The sequence below is a fragment of the Sciurus carolinensis genome, chromosome 5 (genome assembly GCF_902686445.1).
Source record: "Sciurus carolinensis chromosome 5, mSciCar1.2, whole genome shotgun sequence".
Taxonomy (NCBI): Eukaryota; Metazoa; Chordata; class Mammalia; order Rodentia; family Sciuridae; genus Sciurus; species Sciurus carolinensis.
The window spans coordinates 120,107,138-120,123,944 of record NC_062217.1 but is presented as its reverse complement, the minus strand read 5'-3'; the positions used below and the strand labels follow the sequence as shown (position 1 = coordinate 120,123,944).

General features: G+C 41.6%; 1 protein-coding gene and 1 pseudogene across 2 annotated transcripts in view; both read left to right on the top strand.

Moving 5' to 3' along the window:
- The window catches only part of Pbld (phenazine biosynthesis like protein domain containing), a 73,237-nt gene that overhangs the window by 10,058 nt on the left and 46,372 nt on the right, over positions 1–16,807 (top strand). The gene's annotated exons all lie outside the window — the stretch shown is intronic.
- Positions 5,615–7,534, top strand: LOC124984488 (elongation factor 1-alpha 1-like; annotated as a pseudogene).

The following is a 16,807-nucleotide window of genomic DNA, read 5'->3' as shown; positions in this document are numbered from 1 at the left end:
CAGCCTTGGTACCTTCCCAACATCTGTACAGCATAGATTCCAACAATTATCCCCAACACTTTTAATGTCTGTTTAGCATGGACTCTGATCAATGCCTTTATTCAGTCTAAGTCCCTGAACTAGTATACTTAAGTGGAAAAGCTTTCCACCAGTTTCCCCCTCACATCACAGGGAGTTCCACCTTTTTTCCTTTCATTCAAAACTAATTTTATTTCTTTTATTTTTGTCCTCTGCCACCATCTGTTGTTGTGACCAGTGTGATCAAACTCTCGGGTCTGGCGAGGGGCGAAGGGGGATTGGAAAATAAAGATTCACAGACACAGATCTTGAAGATTAGGCTGGGATCAGGTGGAGCCTACCCTCTGATGGAGATGCAGGTCTAAAGAGTTACACCAGTAATCTTCATTTATATATGTCTCGTTATCAGGTTAAAGACTATGCAACCATTATTCTTTGTATTCAGGAAATTTACAGAAACTAGGACATCCTATGTAGCTTTTCTGTGGTTGCAATCCATTGTTGCAAAGTGCAATGTTAGGAGCTTTGTTTAACTCTCAAAGTCTATTGTTTAAAGTTACCATAAGGCGGGCAGGAACTGAAGAATTGGAGCTGGTGAAACATTGTGGTTGTCTAGCATAAGAATTCCTTTCTTCCCAGGAGCTGTGTGCCTGAGAGCAAGGTTAGAACTGATAGGGTTCTTGCACAGAGCATCCTCATTGCAGGGCATTGCTACAGTAGCTAGTCATCCTGTGCCCTTGCACAGAAACATTCCCAGGAACTGGGCATACCACAGCCACGAGGGCATCAGAGACCCTCTGATCTCAGTAACTGCTCTCCCATCCTTCATCACTGCAGTTGACAATCTGTGGATTTCATTCTTTGAACCCATGAGACAAGAACCCAGAAAGAAAATCAGTAAGGCCTATAGCCCACATAGATTTTATTTATCTGAAGAAGCTGCGAACTGAGCCCCATTCTCAAACTCCAGTTTTGTTCCCATGGACAAAGAGTGGCTGGAAAGCAGGGTAGAAGCCAGGTTCTCTTTACCCTTTTCTCTATAGACCAGATGACTTTCCTGGGATTTTCTTTTCTCTCCTTTATCTGAGGACTCCTGTCCCTGACCCACAGCAGGAAGATTTGCAGTTGCCTGGGGCCAGGCTGAGAAGTAATACTCAGACTGTCCACACTGCATTGAAAAGAAAAAATAAATTTTAAAATCTTTCTTTGCTGTCCTGCTATACTCGAACATTAGAGGGAGTACATTTTTGGAACCAACTTAGTTTTTGTCTGTTGTCTATTAAGACTCATTATGTAATTGCATACATTCCTGTACATACAAAATCTTTCCCTTTTTGTTTTCTCTGACAGACCAACTCCTAATTGCAAGATCATATGATAATTCAGAAAACCATTCAAAGACCAGATTGTTACAGTAAAGCATCACTTTTTTCTTAGACAGGTTTGTATCTGTAAAGGTGACCTATTCAGCCAAGATCTTTCCCAAGCAACAATCGATAGGATCAACAAACACAGTATTGCCCATGTCTTAAGGGGCCAGAAACAAATGCAAAAAAAGACAGAGAGGATCCCCAAACCATGGTCAGCAGACAGGAACCTTTAAAACATACAGACCAGATGGGGAAATTCCCCCAAGTTCCCAACTCCGGTTTAACTGTGACTTCTACACCAGTGGTGCCACAGATGTCCCCAGAAAAAGGGACCAGATATTCCCACAAAAGGGGAAGCAGATGTGTAGAATCAAGGGTCTCGGTGTGCACACTGGGGGAGCTTACCAAATGGCTAAGGTGTGGTGACTTTACTGCATTCAGTTTCCTTTTTCTCAAAGTAGATCAAGATGGAGCAGTCTTTACAGTGCAGGGAAGGAAGGCAGGAGTTCCCCAAAGCAAAGGGGACTTCGGCAACTGCTGGGAGTCCCTCAGTCCCTCCCTTTACTTATAGGAATAGCTCTTCTGGTTTGACCTGAGGCATACTCGAAAGTCTCCTAACTTTCCAGTAGTCAGCTTTCAAAAAGTTCACTTTACATCCTCAGCATGGATGTGCGGTTGCTTGGAGTGCCAGGCCTGCCCAAAAAAGCTGGAGCAGGGTCGAGGGCACTGCTCTCAAGTCCCACCTGGGGTGCCAAATTTGTAACCAAAAGTTCAGTCCTTGTCCACGATGCCAATTCAATAAGGAGGACACTGCGGGTTTGAGAAAAAGGAAAAAGAAGTATTACTTTGCTACCAAAGGAGAAGCACAGGAGACTCCTGTTCCAGACTGTGATTCTCCCCATCAGAAGGGACAAGGGGATTTTAAAGGAGTTCTTCAAAGGCGACATTACAGGTGTTCCCTGACAGGGAGTCCCAGGGTGCCCTGAGGGTGTGTTAACATTCACTTGTTATTTACTTCCTAGATCCTCCGGCAGATAACTCCGTGTAATCTTGTTCCCCACCCCCAGGTAGGAAGGGGTAGAGGGAGAAGAGGAAAAGGAAAACAAGTCCTTTTTAAAAATAAGCCTCAGAGCTATATTCAGAAGGTGAAGTGGACCCTGTTACATGTTCATGGTGGGACTATGGAAACCAAAAGAACTTATCCAATTTTAATAATTATGATATTAAGTAAACAAATAGAAACTCAAAAGGAAGAAAGAACCTAACACATTCTTCCTGTAATGTTTAAAAATAATTAAAAAGTATTGAACATTTTTTTCTGATCCACTGGATTACTGCAAATGCCAAGGAAAACACCTACGGAAGATAAAGACTTTAAATCAAATTCCTGTACTGCTTTTACTATGTCATAAGCACATAAATGACTTAGAAAATACAGCATAGATAGTAGGTTCTCCCAACATAATTTTAAAAAATACACAGTTGCAAGTGGACACAATACCTTTATTTTATTTTTACGTGGTGCTGAGGATCAAACCCAGGGCCTGATGCATGCTAGGTGAGTGTGCTACCATTGAGCCACAACCCCAGCTCCTCTCCCAACATAATTTTAAGCTGAAGATAAAAAACAAGTTTCATTTTATATGTACTATTGGGGTTCAATATCGACCTATCCCCAGAGAGTCAAAGTGCACACACAATAATGCAAGACACACAATGAGGTTTTATTGCAATCTGGAGCTTGGACTGCAACCAGCCTCTCACACCACTACAATGGCTGAGTAGGGAGTGGCCTGAGGGGTGAGAAAGTCCTCTATTTAAGAGATTTTCAAGCATTCACACACAAAGACCTGTATATTATTGGTTAACATTTGAACAGCTAAACATTTGTCCTCTTTGGTTGGGTCCCGCCAATCTATTTGATTCTCGTTGGGTCTCACCAGAACTGAACAGTCCTGGAGGAAGAAGGGAGGAGGGAGTGGGGGAACTATGCAGGACAGGAGTTGGGGTTAGGCCCCCTTGTCCTTGATAGATAAGGTTCCCCGGGCAGCTGCCCATTTCTTGGACAGATATCTCTTAACAGCCTTGATAAACCCAGGGGGCCCAGTACGTTCTGTTTGTCCTGTATTGGCTCTTGAGGGTAGCACCTTTGCGTCCTTTCCTGGGGGGGTTTTACGGGCCAGTTCCCGAAATGGCTTGTTCATACAACATGGCTGCACAGATGTCACCTTGTTCTCAACAGTACCTATGCCTATCAGTCTGCAGTGATGGTCACACTGGTGGCAGGGGCATTTATGTAAGGAATCCCACGAAAACCACGCCAGACACAGGAAATCACATAAGGGAGTTTATTAAGCAAACAGAGTGTCTTCCTGCAGGGTAAGAGAGAAAATGAGAGGAAAAGAAAGGGAAAGAGAAAGGGTGCGCGCTAGAGAGAGTGGAAAGCGAGGAGGAGGAAAAAAGTGAGTCAGGGGAGAGAAAAGCAGGAGAGAAGATGGTGGTGAAGCTATCTTTAAAAATCCCGCCCAACAGGGGACCAATAACAGAGAAGGATATTTGTAAGCTGCCTGATGAACCAATAGCTAGCTAGGATGTTCACAGACTGACAGTAGTTGGGAGGCGGGGAAAATGGCTGCACCGGAAAGGGCAGGGAGAGCAGCTTTCAGACTGACAAGCTAGGTTGTGGTGCAACAGAAAGGGCTGGGGAGCAGCTTTGTATTACAATTTAAGTGATTCATTTTCACCAGTCTAGCAAAGTTATTATTTTATGGACCAAGAAACTAAAGGATAATTGGGAATAATATTCTAAGTTTACCAAAAACAACAACAAAAAGATAAATTTAGAATTGCCCTCATAATCAAAGAGACTGGCCTAGGTTCCAATCCTAGTTCTGGCACTTACATACCAGCTTCCAGTGAGTTGATTCTGTAGCAGTTCAATTTTTTGAACCTTGGTCTCTTAATTTCTAAAATGGGTTGTTATGTTATTATACGGGGTAGTGATTAGAAGTTAACATATTAATAACCCTAGTCCCATGCTGCTACTTTTGTTTGTTATGGAATTAATAATTAATAATAAATTAATAAGTTTGTTCTCCCCCCTCCCCAGTATTGGGGATTGAACCCCTCCCCGCCAGGGGCATTCTACCACTGAGCTATATCCCTGTGATACTGCCATTTACTGGTGAGGAGTTCTACTCCCTCTAATGTTGAAGTTTGAACACTAGAGAAGCACACCAAGGCAAGCATATTAAGCAGATTTTATTTAAAGGTAATAATACAGACTTGTCCAGGGAGGGAGAAGGGGCCATGACTGATGTTTAGAATCCCAACAAGTGAGCGCACTCTACATCTTTTACAGGTTAAGGTCTCTTTTGTTCTCCAGTTCTCTCCCCCTTTATCTCTCCTTCCTGCTGTGACTAGGCCTGGTTTTGCAGGTGAGATGCATAAAGTGAGAAGCGGATGGGGTAGGGGGAGGGTCAAAGTGATTCACCCAGGCAAGGGCCCAGGGGCATTAATTAGCAGCTCCTTGCTTGCAGTCCTTGATGAGGACAGGTAAATTTGGTAATCAATGGGCTCTGGAGATCCTTGACATTCCATTCTCCCAGGGGCAGTCTCCAACTTCCAGAGGCAGATGGCTTTCATGTCATCTATTTCCTCAATTTGACCCTAACCCTATTTCTACACTAACTGCCTGTCCCCAAGTCTAGCTTCACCTGGACCTTTTTACTTTTTATTTTGAGACAGGATCTAGCTAACTTGCCAAGTCTGGCCTCAAACTTGTGATCCTCCTGCCTCAGCCTCCTAAATTGCTGGAATAACAGAAATTCACCACATACCCAGCATTTTTGGTTCATTCTTTTTTTTTTTTTTTTTTTTTTCCTTGCGGTACTGGGGATCGAACTCAGGGCCTTGTGCTTGCGAGGCAAGCACTCTACCAGCTGAGCTGTCTCCCCAGCCCGCTGGTTCATTCTTATTAAACTTATTTCAACATTGAGTTTAGTAGAAATTATTTTAGTATGTACAGTGTCCTAAATGCTGTGTTGAGGTCCAGGAAATTATTCCAATGAAATCAGTGGACTCAGATGAACACCAAGTATTATCTGTGGGTAGAATAGTTTTGTTTTGTTTTGTTTTTTAATTTTAAAAAGAATAGTATGCTTTTTCACATGGGTTTGCCGCCAGAAGATAGGTGTCGTGAAAACCACCGCTAAATCAAAGCCAAAATGGGAAAGGAAAAGACTCATATTAACGTCGTTGTCATCGGACATGTAGTTTCGGGCAGGTCTACCACTCCTGGTCATCTGATCTACAAATGTGATGGGATCAAGAAAAGAACAATTGAAAAATTTGAGAAGGAAGCTCCTGAGATGGGAAAGGGCTCATTCAAGTATGCTTGGGTCTTGGATAAACTGAAAGCTGAGCGTGAGTGTGGTATCACCATTGACGTCTCCCTGTGGAAATTTGAGACCAGCAAGTAGTATGTGACTATCATTGATGCCCCAGGACACAGAGACTTCATCAAAAACATGATTACAGGCACATCTCAGGCTGACTGTGCTGTCTTGATTGTTGTTGCTGGTGTTGGTGAATTTGAAACTGGTATCTCCAAGAATGGGCAGACCCGTGAGCACACCCTTCTGGCTTACACGCTGGGTGTGAAACAACTAATTGTTGGTGCTAACAAAATGGATTCCACTGAGCCACCCTATAGTCAGAAGAGATACGAGGAAATCGTTAAGGAAGTCAGTACCTACATTAAGAAAATTGGCTACAACCCTGACACAGTAGCATTTGTGCCAATTTCTGGTTGGAATGGAGACAACATGTTGGAGCCAAGTGCTAATATGCCTTGGTTAAGGGATGGAAAGTCACCCATGGCAGTGCCAGTGGAACCACACAGCTTGAAGCTTTGCCACCAACTCGTCCAACTGACAAACCTTTGCTTCTGTCCCTCCAGGATGTCAAAATTGGTGGTATTGGTACTGTCCCTGTGGGCCGAGTGGAGACTGGAGTTCTCAAGCCTGGCATGGTGGTCACCTTTGCTCCAGTCAATGTCACAACTTAAGTAAAATCTGTTGAAATGCGCCATGAAGCTCTGAGTGAAGCTCTTCCTGGAGATAATGTGGGCTTCAATGTCAAGAACGTGTCTGTCAAAGATGTTCGTCATGGCAGTATTGCTGGTGACAGCAAAAATGACCCACCAATGGAAGCAACTGGTTTCATTGCTCAGGTGATTATCCGGAACCACCCAGGCCAAATCAGTGCTGGCTGTCCCGACCCGCGGGACATCAACGCGGACCGGCAAACCTAAGAGAGAAGGAATGAAGGGACAAGAGACACAGGGAGTGACAGCAAGACAGGAATTCTGATCAAGCTGCAAATTTTTATTGTTCTCACGGGTATTTATGCTGAGGGAATGAGGGGTATGACGAGGTGCAGCCTGGTTGGTTGTATTCTTCTGCTGGGTTCCTGATAGGGTGCAAATTCGCACTGGCAGGAAGGTGAAGTTCGCGCCGGCGGGAAAGTGTAGTCCCGGAAGAGAAGCCGTGGGCGCCATAGGCGCCATACTGTCAGAATTATCAGCCAGGAGGGGGGGAGGGGCGCTGCTGCTTATTGTAAAGGTCAGAATGTTCTCAGAATGAGAACTTCTTGGTCCCTGACAGCTGGCTATGCCCCTGTACTGGGCTGTCACACAGCTCACATTGCTTGCAAGTTTGCTGAGCTGAAAGAAAAGATTGATCGCCGTTTTGGTAAGAAGCTGGAAGATGGTCCTAAATTCTTGAAGTCTGGTGATGCTGCCATTGTTGACATGGTTCCAGGAAAGCCCATGTGTGCTGAGAGCTTCTCTGACTCTCCACCTCTGGGTGGTTTTGCTGTTCGTGATATGAGGCAGACAGTTGCTGTGGGTGTCATCAAAGCAGTGAACAAGAAGGCTGCTGGAGCTGGCAAGGTCACCAAGTCTGCCCAGAGAGCTCAGAAGGCTAAATATTACCCCTAACACCTGCCACCCGAGTCTTAATCAGTGGTGGAAGAATGGTCTCAGAACTGTTTGTCTCAATTGGCCATTTAAGTTAATAGTAAAAGACTGGTTAATGATAACAATGCATCGTAAAACCTTCAGAAAGAAAGGAGAATGTTTTGTGGATCATGTGTGTGTGTGTGTGTGTGTGTGTGTGTGTGTGTGTGGCAGTTTTAAGTTACTAGTTTTTAAAATCAGTACTTTTTAATGGAAACGACTTGACCAAAAATCTGTCACAGAATTTTGAGACCCATTAAAACAAAAGTTTAATGAGAAAAAAAAAAAAAAGAATAGTATTTCACATGTAATGTACTACTGATTTTCCAATATAGGCAGGTGAGGCTGCTTTTAATGAAATGGAAATGGAGCCAGCCATGGTGGTACATGTTTGTAATTCCAGTCACTTGGGAGGCTGAGGCTGGAGGATTGCAAATTTGAGGCCAGCTTCAGCAATGTAGTGACAACCTCAGCAACTCAGTGAGACCACATCTCCAAATTAAAATTAAATTAAAAAAAAAAAAAGATTAGGGATGTAACATCGTGATAAAATGTCCTGGCTCAGGGTCTCTTTCAAGGTTGCGATTGAAGTATCAACTGGTGCTACAGTTATCTATCTCAAGGCTCTAGTGTAGAAGAATCTGCTTATTCCCATGGCTATTGGCAAGTCTTCATTTTTTTGTTTTTTTGTCTGGTATTTTCTCTCCTTCCTTCCTTCCTTCCTTCCTTCCTTCCTTCCTTCCTTCCTTCCTTCCTTCCTGTTTTTGGTACGGGGGATTGAACCCTGGGGCACTTTACCACTGGGCCCTTTTTATTTTTTATTTTGAGCCAGGGTCTTGCTAAGTTGCTGAGGCTGGCCTTGAACTCGCCATCCTCTTGCCTCAGCCTCTCAAGTCGCTGGGATTACACTGTGTCCATCTCCTTAGTTCATTTTTAAAAATAATTTAAAATTTTTTACAATAGTGGTGATGCATACCTTTAATCCCAGCAATTTAGAGAGTCTGAGACAGGAAAATCACAAGTTCCAGAGCAGCCTGGGCAATTTAGCAAGACCCTGTCTCAAAATTTTAAAAAAGGGTAAGTATGCAGTTCAATGGTAAAACACCCTTGGGTTCAATCCCAGACCAAAATAAAAAAGAAAAGAAAATTACAGTCTCCTCAAAAAATGTGCAGAAAGTTCCTATATACATCTTCCTCAATTTCCTCTGTTGTTAACATCTTACATGGATAGTAACATTTATGCTACATTTGTTACATCTATTGAACTAATATTGGTCTATTGGATAATGTTCCCTGTGCACTTGAGAAGAATGTGTTGTCTAGTGTTGTGGAGCAATCTGCAAATAAATATCTTCTCTTTTTCAGTGGTGGGAATTGAAACCAGCACCTTGCACATGCTAAGTACATGTTCTACCACAAAATTACATCCCCAGTGCCTCTACACATATCTTTTAGGCCCAGAGGTGTTATATAGTATTATTTAAGTCTTCTTTGTCCTTATTGATCTGTCTAGTATTATCCATTATTAAAAGTAGGCAAGGGCTGGGGAGATAGCTCAGCTGGTAGAGTGCTTACCTTGCAAGCACAAGGCCCTGAGTTCGATCCCCAGTACTGCCAAAAAAAAAAAAGTAGGCAAAAATCTTCAACTGTCATTGTTGAACTGTCTATTTCTTCCTTCAATTTGGTCAGTTTTTGCAGAAGACATGTTTGGGTAACCCTAAGATGGTGGCTGGCATTGAGCCAAGAGGTGGCGCATAGTTAGTGTTAACACGGTGTGATCTACTTTTGCCTGATTAGTTAATGTCTCCTCTACTCTAGTGGTCAACAGATATTCCTCATTCTTTCTTGATTGGTACCAAGGGGCATGCCTCAATTGTGCTGATCCTAAGTTGATTGGGTGCCTTAGGTATATAAGACACACCTATAGGAAGCACCACGGATAACTGGATAAGCAAGGAGAAGCAGCACTCTCTGATAGACCGCAGAAGGCAGATGGCAGATCACAGAAGAAGCACCTTTGATAGCACCCACCTTTAGTTTGCAGGATGCAGGACTCTAAGAAGATATAGATCTCTGAAAGTGTAGCCTCTCTGATAAGCAAAGCCTCTCTCTCTCCTCTCAAAGACTCTTTCTCTCTTATGCAAAACCTTTCTCTCTCTCTCCTCTTAAAGCCTCTCTTCCTCTATAAGCTAGGGAACAAACAAGCAAGAAAGCAGCCCACTAAAGAAAGATAGTAGAAGTAGTTCGTTTCCAGTCCACCTCCGATAAATACCCACACAATTGTTGCTGCAGGCGGTAACAATATCCACGTGACTGTTGCGGCAGGCGGTGACAAGTTTTTAAAAAAAATTTTTTTTTAGATGTTGATAGATCTTTATTTCATGTGCAGTGCTGAGAATTGAACCCAGTGCCTCACACATGCTAGCAAGTGCTCTACCCTGAACCACAACCCAGCTCCAGTTTGGTCAGTTTTTGCTTCATGTATTTTGGGACTCTGTTAGGTGCATATGTGTTTGTAATTGTGCTATCTTCAGTTAATCCTTGTATTATTATAAGATGTTCTTCTTTGTTTATATTCACAACTTGTGTATTAACATCTGTTTTGTCTAATATTAGACAAAATCCACTTTGGATCCTTCACTCCCTCAGTATGAGTCCTCTCTCTCTCTCACTCACACACACACACTGGGGTCTGGACCTATGACCTTGTGCATGGTAATGGTAGGCAGGCACTCTACTAGAGTTACTTCCCCAGCCCTTTTAAATTTTATTTTAAGTTATAGTCTTGCTAAGTTGCCCAGACTGACCTACAATTGAGATCCTCCTGCCTCAGCCTCCTGAGTAGCCAGGATCACAGGTGTGAGCCACCACCCATGGCTCCAGTATGAGTTTTTTAATGCAGACTGATGCTGAGGATGTCTGAGAGATTTCCTAGCCCCATTACAATCACTAGGTTTCTCTTCAGTTTGTACCTCATCTGGCTTACTAGCAAGAAGCACATTCTGCCATACATTAAACTCCTCAGGCTCACTTCTGTATGGTTTCTGTTACTCACAGTCAGATTTGAAATATGGCTCACTGTCAACTGAAATGTTTCTCCTAATTCCACCCTCTCTGTTGATCTGTTGCTGTTGGTGATTACAACCACAAATGTTTGTCTTGATTTTCCTTGCTAGTCTCAATCAGGTCATCTACTTTCCAAATACCTGGGAGGCTCCAGTTTGGGAATTCTTCTGTCACCCATGGCTCTGCTTCTTGCTCCAACTTGAAAGGTTTGGAAATGAAATGCCCAAGGATATATTCATTTCCTTAACTCTGCAGCACAGAGGACTCTGGAATCATAGCTCAGTGACACGATCCAACTTCAGAGTCTATGGAGAACCTCAGGGAGAGTCACAGGGTGAGGAATTTCTGGGCAGAAGATGGCAGAGTGGGCCTGGCTTTCTTTTGGTTATTCTTTGTTTGATTTCCTTTTTTCCAGGTTTTATCTTCAACCTATTTGTGCTTTTGAATCTGATGTTTGTCTCTTGGGGGGCTGGGGAGATGGCTCAGTTGATAGAGTGCTTCCCTCATAAGCACAAAGCCCTGGGTTCAATCCCCAGCACTGCAAAAAAGTTTGACTCTTGGAGAAAGGATTTGGTTAAATTTTTTTCCCTATTTTTTGTTTTGTTTTGTTTTTACAGTATTAGTGATTGAACCTTGGAGTACTTTACACTGTGCTAAAACCTCAGTCCTTTTATATTGCTGAGACTGACTTTGAACCTGAGACTCTCCTGCCTTAGCTTCCTCAGTCACTGGTTTTACTGGTATAGGCCACTGTACCCAGCTGTTTAGATCATTTTTGAAAATCCATTCTGTTACACTGGGGATGTAGCTCAGTGATGGAACGTTTGCCTTGCTTGCACGAAGCCCTGAGTTCAGTCCCCAGCACATGCGCACGCACACACACACACAACATCCATTCTGCTGATCTCTGCCGTTTAATTGGAGAGTTGATTCATTAATCATCAGTGTGACAGAGTTTATGTCTACCCTTGTGATACATGTTTTCTTTTTAAAAAAAAATTTTTTTTTTAGCTGTTGATGGATTTTTATTTTATTTTTTAAATTTATATGCAGTGCTGGGAATTGAACCCAGTGCCTCACACATGCTAGGCAAGTGCTCTTACCAGTGAGCTAAAACCCCAGCCTGTGATAATTGTTTTCTGTATATATTTTTTATTTGTCTTTTGGGATGGAGTCTTCCTCTACTTCCCAGGCTGACCTCAAATGCACCAGCCTCCTGCCTAAGCCTCCCAAATAACAAGGATTACAGGTTTGTGCCACCACAACTCACTTATATCTGTATATCTTATGTCATTATTGTTAATTGTTCAATTTTTCAATTTCTTTTTTTATTAAAATGTTTTTTTTTATTTTTACAGACACATTTTGATTCATTGTACACAAATGGGGTACAACTTTTCATTTCTATGGTTGTACACAATGTATATTCACGCCATTCATGTAATCATACATACATATAGGATAATACTGTCTGTTTCATTCTACTGTTTTTCCATTCCCACCCCTCCCACCCCTTTATCCTCTACATCATCCAAAGTTCCTTCATTCTTCTCTTCCCCCCACCACCCTCCATCATTATGTATTGTCATTCACTTATCAGAGAAAACATTGTCTCTGGTTTTTTGGGCTTGGCCTATTTCACTTAGCATGGTATTTTCCAACTTCATCCATTTACCAGCAAATGCCATAATTTTATTCTTTTTGACTGAGTAATATTCCATTGTGTATATATATCACAGTTTCTTTATCCATTCATCAATTGAAGGGCATCTTGGTTGGTTCCACAATCTAGCAATTGTGAATTGAGCTGCTATGAACATTGATGTGGCTGCATCACTGTAGTATGTTGATTTTAAGTCCTTTGGGTATAAACCGAGGAGTGGGATAGCTGAGTTCAATTTCTTTACTTTGTTCATTTTTGGTGCTGGAGATCGAACTTGGGACCTTGTGCATGTTAGAAGACACCCTACAGAAAGCAAGGGACAACTTCTAAACAAAATCTGTAGCTTCACTTGCTTTAAGCTACTTGTTTTTGGTTGACTTTAAAAATTACTAATTTGGGCCAGGCATAGCGACGCAAGCCTGTAATCCCAGGGACTTGGGAGGTTGAGGCAGGAGGATATCAAGTTTGAGGCCCTAAGCAACCTAGTGAGACCCTGTCTCAAAAATAAAAAATAAAAAGGGCTAAGGTTGTGACTCAGTAGTAAAGTGCCCCTGGGTTCAGTCCCTAGTACCAAAAAATAAACAACGCTCCCAATTTTGGAGGCCACACAGCTAAGCAGTATTTTGTTAATCTCCCATTAGCTTTGCTATAGATAACACCTCTGATGTGTGGGTCACGATGCTAATGGTTTCCAAGGTTACTTTTCAAGGACTTGAAGGTCACTTTTGTTGAAACCACAGATGCTTCACTTGGGCCTGCAGAAGTGTTCAATAGGTGAACTTTTGATGTCAGATGGCCAAAAGCTCCACCCTCAGATCATGTTAAAGCTGTCATTTTCTGGACATGTGGTCCTGTGAAAAGTCACAGTTTCCTTAGAAATGTGCAGACCGCTGATTACTTCACCTCAATTACGTTTACCTATGACTTAAATCATCCTGCTTCTTTATCTCATAAATATCCCCAAACCCCATCCTTAGAGAGGTGAGTTTGAGTCTTAGGTCTCCCTTTCCATATCAGCTGCTTTCTGAATTCTTTCTCTTTTGCAAAACTCAGTGATTGGCATACCATGCAGCTAGCAAATTGGCTTGGTTTGGTAACACTACCACTGAGCTACATCCACAGCCCCTGCTTTCTTTTTAACTAGATATTTTCTAGTATACCATTTTTATTTCCTTGTCATTTTTAAAAAAATATATATTTTGAATTGTAGTCTCACTGATGGCCTGGAGGATTACAATTGACATCTCAATTTATAACTAATTTTGATTAATACAATTTTAATACCATATAAAAAAATCTATTTAGCTCCATTCCCTCCCCACTCCCCACTGCTATTCTTATCATACAAATATATCTTTATACATTTTGCTCTCGTTAACACAGATTTATAATTATTGTTTTATGCAGCTTTTGTTCTTTATATAGTAGTACAGGGAATTGAATTCAGGGGTGCTGTATCACTGTATCAATGAGTCACATTCCCAGCCCTTTATATTTTTATTATTTTGAGACAGGGTTTTGCAAAGTTGCCCAGGCTGGTCTTGAACTTGTGATCCTCCTACTTCAGTTTCTGAATCTCTGGGATTACAGGCATGGTCCACTGTGCCTGGCTTCTTTTATCTTTTATCTTTTTTTTGTACCAGGGATTAAACCCAGGGGCGCTTAACCACCGAGCAATGTCCCCAAACCTTTTTTATATTTTATTTATAAACAGGATCTCGCTGAGTTCCTTAGGGCCTCACTAAATTGCTGAGGCTGGTTGAATTCACGATCCTGCTGTCTCAGCCTCCTGAGCTGCTGGGATTACAGGCATGAGCCACCTTGCCCAGTTCTTTTATCTTTTTGAGCTAGTTGTTCTAGTTGTGTGAAGTGACACCTCACTGAGTTTTTTGCTTTGTTTTGGTTTTCATTTTTTAAATTTTGACTGCGGATTGAACCCAGGGGTGCTTTACCACTGAGCTACATTATTTTTCATTTTGAGAAAGGGCCTTGCCAAGTTGCCCAGGCTGACCTTAAATTTGCAATCTTCTTGCTTCAGCCTCCCAGGTGGTTGGAATTACAAACATGTGCCATGGGCTCAGCTCATTGTTTTTTCTACCAGAGTCCTAGGCTAGAGGCTTGACTCCAGGGGTCCCAACAAACCAAGTCTGGCCATTTGCCTCAAAAACCAAACAGAAAAGATAATGGTGAAAAGCAGGAAAGGAAACATTAATCAATATGGGATGTACTGGGGAGACACAGTGAGATTCTGCGTATCAGTTCTGTATTGGGGTTGCTAACATGAGCTTTAGGTTTAAATAAAGGAAGAACTGGGGCACTGGGCCAGAGCAGTCTTGGTCACACTGTGGTTGGGTTGCTCAGACCTGGTTCTGTGAGGTGACTCTTATCACTTGATGGGGCAATTTCCATTTGTTGTTCAAGATGTTTATCTTTAAGACCTGTGATCCTGAGAAGATTCCCATGAGAAGATTGCTTCTGCTTAGGGGGGCCTTCTCATAGTGGGCTATGGTGTCCCTGCATTCCATCTTCTAGGCACGCTACAGGGGTCTGAAATAGGATACTGCAAATCTTTCCTCAGTCTTCAAGAGGGACTGGATAGGTAGGTAAATTTAGGGCTAATAAACTTTGTATTACTAATATTTGTTTACTTATTTTGCAGTACTAGGGTTGAACTCAGGAATGCTCTACCACTGAACTACATCTCTGGCCCTATTTATTTATTTGAAAACAGAATCTCACTAAGTTACCCAGGCTGGCCTTGAACTCATAATCCTCCTGTCTCGGCTTCCCAAGTAGCTGGGATTACAGGCATGAACCACCACAGCTGGCTATATTATTAATTTTTAGATGAACACTACTTAAATGATTGACATGCTGAGTGGGGGACCTGACCCCAAATTTAAGATAACAAAGGAGACAGTTACAAAATGAAAGCAGAGATGTCAAAATTTATCCTGCTTTCACTCTTATTGGGCATCTGCAGGTAAGTAGTCACTACTTTCAGCAAAGTAATCCCATATTGATTAATGTTTCATTTCAGTCTAAATGCCTGGTGCAGTTTTGATTTGCATTTCTGTAATTATTAGTAATGAGTGTCTTTTCATGTGCTTGTTGACCATTTATACATTTGGTGTTCTCTATTTTTTCATGTAGCTACTGATTAATAATAGTCCTTGGGCTGGGGTTGTAGCTCAGTGGTAGAGCACTTGCCTAGCATGTGTGAGGCACTGGGTTCAGTTCCCAGCACCACATACAAATAAATGAATAAAATAAAGGTCTATCAACATCTAAAAATATTTTAAAAAAATAGTCCGTTTGCTGCAGCCTGAGGACTCCTATTAGTATTTCTGACAGGAAGGAAGCTACCAACAAGTTCTTTCTTGTTTTCCTAGAGATCAAACTCAGGGCCTCATGCATGCAGGGCAAATTCTCTATCATTGAGCTACATCTCCTGCCCTTTTTATTTCATTTCGAGGTAAGTTCTTACTTGAATTTGTAATCCTCCTGCCTCCATCTCCTCAGAAGCTGAGATTTTAGACATGTGCCATCACACCCAGTGCTTAGCAACAGATACTTTCAATTTTTATTTCTCTGGGAAAGTCTTAATTTCTCCTTTAAAAGTTTTGCTGGATATAGATTTCTTGATTGACAATCTTTTGTTTGTTTGCTTGTTTGTTTTTCAGTCTATATTCTTTCTCAGCATAGATCATTTTACTCCCTTCTGACATTCAGATAAATGAGCTTTTAATCTTACTGTGGTTCAATCTTCCACAATGAATCACTTCTCTCCTGCTGCTTTCCTGTCACTGTCTTTGTCATTGTCATTGTCATTTACAGTTCCATCATGATGTGTGTAGGATGCAGACTGCTTTGAGTTTATGCTACTTGGGATATGCATCTGGGCTGTGTAGATTAGTATTTTGCATCAAATTTGAGAAACTTTGGCCATTATTTTTTCAAGTAATTTCTCTGCCACTTTTTCTCCTGTCTTTCTGGGACTCCCATTGTGCATATTATGGTATACTTGATGATGCCTCAGATCTCAGGCTCTATTTCTTCTTCTTCTTCTTCTTTTTTTTTTATTTCTCAGATTGGATAATCTCAATTGACATATCTTCATATTCATCTAGCTTTTTCTTTTGCCTGCTTAAATCTGCTGTGGTGCTCTTCTGGTTAATTTCTTCATTTCAGTTATTGTACTTTTCAGTTTGTATAATTTCTACTTGGTTCTTTTCATAATTTCTCTTGTATTGATATTCTCTACTTGATTAGACCTGATTCTCATATTTTTCTTTTCTCATACTTTCCTTTAGTTCTTCAGACATATAATTTCCTGTTTCTTAGAACATATTTAAAATAGTGGATTTCATATCTTTGTCTAATAATTCCAACATTTGGGCTCCCAGAGGGACAATTTCTATTAACTCCTCTTTTCCCTTTATCTGTCATATTTCCTCATTGCTTTGCATGTCTACTTACTCATTGTTGAAATCTAGAAAATATACATAACATAATGTTGCATCCATGGAAATCAGATTCTCCCTTTCCCATTATTTGTTGTTATTGTCATTTATCTTAGTGACTTTCTCTAAAGTCTGTGTTCTTTGGTGGGTGTCTCTAGTTTGAGCATCTGAAGTCTCTAGTTTGTTAGCTTGGCTAATGATTAGACAG